Genomic DNA, 6584 nt, shown 5'->3' with positions numbered 1-6584 from the left:
AGTACGTGGGGCCAAGCGTAGGCTGAGGGGGAGCGGCCAGTAGTTGGGTGCCGAGTGGGGCCGGATGTTCCTCGCGGGCCGCCGTAGATCCGCTCTGGTGCGCCTTCCGATGACGTCACCCGGCACTCGTCTAGGGTGGTGTTGAGCGACTCGTTGGTGCGGGTCCTCCTCGGCCGCCATCTTGTGGAGGACCCCAGGTAGCTGCAGGGTGAAGGAGCTCCACGAGGGGAGAAATGGCCTCACCCGTCGCCATCTTGAGGGCTCCTTGGGGTTGGAGGCTATACGAGCCATGACCCTCCGCGAGGCACCAGAGTCAGCCTTGTGGGATCCCGCACTTGCTGTGGTGTCCTTGAGGCGGCTGTGGTGTAATGCTGCCTCCGTAACCGGTCGTGAGCTGCAGCAATCGTCGGGGAGAGGGATGGCCACGTGTGGAGGTAAGAGAGATCCTGTCGCCATTTTGGGGGGGGGTACATAATTTCCCTGTAGGCTCTTCTAATGCGGGCCGAGGTTTGTGCAGGGTAGTCCTCTATTTGTCCCGGGACTGTCTTTGTTCCGCAATCCTCTCTGAGGCTCGAACGGGGATATCATCTCTGTCCCTGTCTCGTGGCCGGCCATCCGGGTGGTGTTCCGGCTGGGAGGGCTCCAGCGGGAGTCCCAGGACTTTGGCCAGGTGCTCCATGTCCTCTGGATGGCGCAGGGTAAGGAATTTGCCCTTATGGGGGACCACTAGCTTGAAGGGGAACCCCCATTTGTAGAAAATCCCCTTCTCACGGAGGAGTAGGGTCAGGGGGCGGATGGCCTTGCGACGGTCCACGGTCTGCTTGGACAGATCATTATAAATCTGCAGCTGCTCACCTCTGAACGCGATCGTGCTCTTCCCTCTGTTTGCAGTAATCAGCTTTTCCTTAGCTGTGTAACTTTGTAGGCGCACGATCGCTTCCCGCCGGCGGTTAGGGTCCTCAGAGCGGGGGCCCAGGGCCCGGTGCGCCCTGTCCATTTCCAGGTCCCGCGGCTCAAGCTCGGGGCAGAGGAGGAGGAAAAAGTCAGACAGGAATTCTCGCAGGTGTGAGGGCAGTACGGTCTCAGGGATACCGCGGATGCGTAAATTTTGGCGGCGATCCCTGTTCTCCTGGTCTTCCTGATTATCCTTTAAGGCATTAATCTCATGGCCCAGGCGAATTATTTCTTCGTCTGCGTCAGTTTGGTGGTGCGCAGCCTCATCTAGCTTAGTCTCCAGTGTGGTTGTTCTTTCCTGCAGGCCGTGGATGTCCTGCCTGATTTCTGCCACAGCCTCTTTTAGATTGGATTGCAGGGACCGTTGGAGTTTAGTGAGTAAACCCTCTAAATATTCTTTGGTTATACCTCCGTCCACGAGTGGGGTGGCCTCAGCGGGGCTCGTGGGTCATGGGGGCCTTGTTTGCTTTTCTGGCCTGAGGCCTGGGGGCCATCTTGCCTCTTATTCCCCGCCTCAGCGGGCCGCTTTGCGGGCGTAAAGAAGTTCCCCACTCCCTGAGTTGAAGGGTTTTTCCCCTTAGATGTCATCCTGACATTTTCGGGGGTCGGTTTATGGGGTTTTTGAAGTTTTTTGGTGGGCTAAAACTTCTGCAAATTAGGGTTTAGTCGGAAGGGTCTCTGGAGCTCTTCCTTCAGCCGACCTTCCTGGATGCCGTCACAGACACGCCCCCATGTGCTGTATGTTTTTAAGGCTCAATAAAATAGCCTTATCATGAGAACCCGCGTGTGTGGTTGCATGTAACCTGCAACATATTGTGTCAGAAGTGACAGGATTTTGAGTGGCCCCTGCAGTTGAAGGGCCACACACACACACAAAAATGAGAAAAATTGAATAATTTTTAAAGAGTTTCTGTGCGAGCAGACCAGACAGCAGCGACTGTTAATGCAGGAGCAGACCAAACAGCAGGGACTGTTAATGCAGGAGCAGGCCCAACTATTATTGCAGCAGCAAACCCAGCTACTAACCCAGCAGCAAGCAGCACAGGAGGAGCGGATGGCCAAGCTGCTGACCCAATTCCATGGGTCTGCCAGTCCAGAACTTGTAGACAAACCCCCGGTAATCCTGAGGAAAATGACTCCGAACGAGGATCCAGAGGCTTTTCTACTGACATTTGAAAGGGTTGCCAAAGCTCAGGGCTGGGCTGCAGATCGCTGGGCAACTGCTTTGGCCCGCTTCTCATAGGAGAAGCCAAGGCCTCATATCAGGGCCTCCCAGCAGATCAGGCAATTGACTACCGACAAGTAAAAGCCGCCATACTGGATCACTTAGGTCTGACCCCAGAGACCTAACGGCAGCAGTTCCGGAACATGAAGTACACGCTAAGATGAGACCCTGGGTCCTCGCTCAGCGGTTATTGGACGTGTGTACTCGCTGGATTCAACCCGAGGAGCGCACTAAGGAGGCAATTCTTGAGCAAGTAGTTTTAGAACAATTCCTGCAGATAATACCCACTTACGCACGCTCGTGGGTAAAACGCATGCTGCTGAAACCCTAGCTTTGGCGGTCCGACTCGTTGAGAATTTCCTTAGGGCCGAGGATCAGGCGATTGCCCTGGACCCAACGGATCCTACTTCACCAGCACTTGCGGATACCCAAAGTGAGAGATTGGAACAACGGGAAACTACGGCCCCTCCAAACGCAACCGCCAAGTGCCACGAAAGGAGCAGTGGTTCCAACAAGGAAGAAGTCAAAACACCGGGCACCGGTGAGACCCTCATCCCCTTCCTGATGTCGGCTTGTCGTCAAATGAGGAACTTCCGAGGACATCGCCCACAGGACCCACAAGGTGCCTGGTCTCCAGTATCCGGTCCAGCGGAGCACTATCTGCGGCACCCTCCTGCATGGGAACCCTCTCCATGTTCCACCTGTGGAGAACAAGGCCACCGGCATGTGGACTGTCCACAGATGGATTGTTCCTTCAGCAGGACCGTCGCCTCGGCCTTCACTGGAGAAAATTACAAGCCCTGGCTACTTCCAGCCCGGGTTAGGGGGAAAACCATTCAGGCCCTTGTAGATTCGGGCTCTGGGAAAACTCTGGTCTTCCAGGAACTGTTACCATCTAACGTGTGCTTTTTTGATTCCACATAGAGTATAGAATGTATACACGGTGATGCAAAACGATATCTGATGGCCAAAATCCGGATACAGGTAAAAGGTCAGGAGGCCTACCTCGAAGTAGGATTCGCTCCTTGGCTCCCTGCCCCTGTTGTGCTCGGCCTGGACTTGCCTTTCTTTTCTGGACTTGTCTTTCTTTTTGGACCTAATGGCTCCAGTCTCTCACAAGAAGCCTTATTCTATGGCTCAGGAGAACCCTGGAAAACTGTTCCCCTTCTCGGCAGACCTTTTTCCCAGTAGACACTGGGTTCCAAAGACTCAGAAGCAAAGACACTCTGACAAACAGGACTGGTTGCAGAAATCTGGGTCTCAAGGTGACCATTCTAGTAGCCAAAAGTCACAAGTGATGACTGGGGATGGCCAGAGGGAGGGGGATATGGGCTCTGGAAATTTACCAGACCTATACCTCACTGATTTTCGTCAGAGGCAAAGGGAAGACCCAGTCCTTGCCAGATAGTATGATAAAGTAGTAAAAATTGATGAGCAGATGTTGAATGCATTATCGAATGATATCCTGTATAGGGTGAATAGGCAGACACAAACAGGGGAGGTCACCAGACAGATATTGGTTCCCAAGGCGTTTGTTAAATCTATGTTCACTCTAGCCCATACTGTCCCTTGGGATGGTCACCTGGGCAGGGATAAAACATTGGACTGTATTTCGTCCCGATTCTATTGGCCAGGAATGCATAGTAATATTGCTAAGTTATGTGCGGCATGTCCGGAGTACCAGCTAACTAGTCCAAAGGGACAAAAACCAGCCTCTTTGGTTCCTCTACCCTTGGTGTCAGTTCCCTTTGAGAGGATTGGGTTAGACTTGGTAGGACCTGTAGAACCTTCTGCGAAAGGACACAGGTTTACTCTTGTAATAAATAAATAAAAGGGATGCTGAGAAAATTTGTAGTTTCAGAGAAGAAAGCCTGGGATGAACTTCTCCCTTTTCTGCTGTTCGCAGTGCGTGAAGTTCCCCAGGCCTCCACGGGGTTGTCTCCATTTGAATTATTGTATGGCCGCCAACCCCGGGGAATCCTAGACCTCCTAAAGGAGGCCTGGGAGGAACAGCGGTCCCCTTCTAAGAATACCCTGCAATATGTACTAGACCTTAGGAAGCGCCTAGATGTGGTCGGCCATTTTGCTAGGGAGTATCTTAGATCAGCACAGGACAGTAAGGAGAGACATTACAATCAGAATGCTCGCATGAGAGTATTTCACCCGGGAGACCAGGTGATGTTATTATTACCTAGTTGAGAGAGTAAACTCCTAGCCAAATGGCAGTGCCCATTTGAAGTACTCCGCCGCACAGGTGATGTGGATTACAAGATCGCTCAACCAGGGTCCAGGTAGGGTAAACAAATTTACCATGTGAACTTGCTGAAACCCTAGAAGGTGCAGCGGTCTCTATTCATCCACCCGGTGGAGGAGGAAACGGACCTGGGTCCTCAGCCCCCAAGGGAGAACATCTTGGCTGATGATAAAATCCCAATAGGTAGACAATTGTCCTCTGAACAAAAAGGGGACTTGTTAGAAATAATTACACAATTCCATGATGTTTTTTCTGATTTACCAGGGCAAACTAATTTAGTTTCCCATGTGATAGAGACAGCACCTGGGGTAAAAGTACGTTCTCATCCTTACAGGTTGCCTGAAAGCCGTAAGGCCCTGGTAAAGAAGGAGGTACACATTTTTTTACATTTAGGCGTGATTGAGGAATCATGCAGTGAGTAGTGTAGTCCACTAATTATGGTCCCTAAACCCGATGGGAAGGTAAGATTTTGTGTGGACCTCCGAAAAAGTCAATACGGTATCCAAGTTTGACGCATATCCGATGCCAAGGGTGGACGAGTTAATTGACGCCCTTGGTAACGCGGAATATATATCCACGCTGGACTTAACAAAAGGATACTGGCAAATACCTTTAGAGGAAAAGTCCAGGTGCAAAACAGCCTTTGTCACTCCCATGGGTTTATACCAGTTTGTGACAATGCCATTTGGACTGCATGGAGCCCCAGCCACATTTCAGAGGCTCATTGATAAAGTGCTTAGACCTCAAAGGGCTTAGGCTGCGGCCTACCTAGATGACATGGCCATTTATAGTAAACACTGATGGGCCCATCTAAATCGGCTGAAAGTGGTCCTCAAATCGCTAAGAGAGGCAGGGCTCACAGCCAACCCTAAGAAATGTGCCTTAGGTAATGGAAACCAAGTACCTTGGGTATGCAGTGGTTGGTGGAGAAGTAAGGCCACTAGCCGATAAGGTAGCTGTCCTGAAAGAAGTTCCGACCCCCAAACAAAAACACAGGTACGCTCCCTGTTGGGTTTAGCAGGGTACTATAGGAGGTTCATCCCCAACTACTCGGAAGTGGCAGCCCCTTTAATGAACCTCACAAAAAAGTGTGCCTCTACACAAGTGGTATTGTCAAGGGAGTGCCCGAGAGCCTTTGAGGAGGTAAAAAGGTGTCTATCAGAGGGTCCCGTCCTTAGAAGCCCAGACTTCGATAAGCCTTTCATTGTACAAACCGATGCCTCAGAGATAGGGCTAGGGGCAGTTCTCTCGCAACAGTTTGAGGGAGTGGAACATCCGATCCTTTATCTGAGTAGGAAATTGTTCCCAAGGGAAAAAAACTACTCAGTAATTGAGAAGAAGTGTCTCGCAAAAGTGGGCAATCGAGGCCTTGAGGCACTACCTGGCGGGTGTCCATTTTACATTGGTAACTGACCATATTCCATTAAAATGGTTAAATACTATGAAAGACTCCAATGCTAGGTTGACCAGGTGGTATATGGCCCTCCAACCCTTCTCGTTTGAGATTCAGCACAGGCCTGGAAAAAAAAATGCCAATGCTGATTTCTTTTCTAGAGAAGGGGTGGATGGTTGGGCTTCAGCCATGTGTTGCCCCAGCCACACACTAACAGGGGAGGGATGTAACAGAGTGAATGAACGTCACCAGCTCTATGCCTGGCAGATGTATGTGTAGGTATGCAGTGCAGCAGTGACGAGGTTAACTTTCAGCTGGGAAGCTCCTGACAATTAGAGTGGTCCCAGCTACATAATCAAGGTGTTTTAAAACCCCCAGGCTGCACACACATGGGGCTGGCTGGTCAAGAGATAAGACTAAAACGCTGGAGTAGATTACTGCTATAAGGTCTGTTTTCCAAATGCATGTTTGATGAACTGTCTGGGTTTTTGTATGCTGAAAAGAAGCTTTTGTTTTGTATGCTGAAAAGAAGCTGGTTTTTTTTGTATGCTGAAAAGAAGCTGTTTTGTTTTTGTGTGCTGTATTTTTAAGGCTCAATAAATAGCCTTATCCAGAAACACAGCGTGTGGTTCCATGTACCCTGCAACATGCACTAATTTGTTCTTTCCTTTTCAGAGAGATCTGCACCAAAAAAGGACGGATGGGGGGGGGGTATCATGTGTAAATTTGGTGAACTGTGTGTATAGTGTATCTACAGT

This window comes from Ascaphus truei, chromosome 2 (assembly GCF_040206685.1).
Source record: "Ascaphus truei isolate aAscTru1 chromosome 2, aAscTru1.hap1, whole genome shotgun sequence".
Taxonomy (NCBI): domain Eukaryota; kingdom Metazoa; phylum Chordata; class Amphibia; order Anura; family Ascaphidae; genus Ascaphus; species Ascaphus truei.
The sequence above is the reverse complement of the archived record's forward strand: the minus strand, read 5'-3'. Positions refer to the sequence as shown.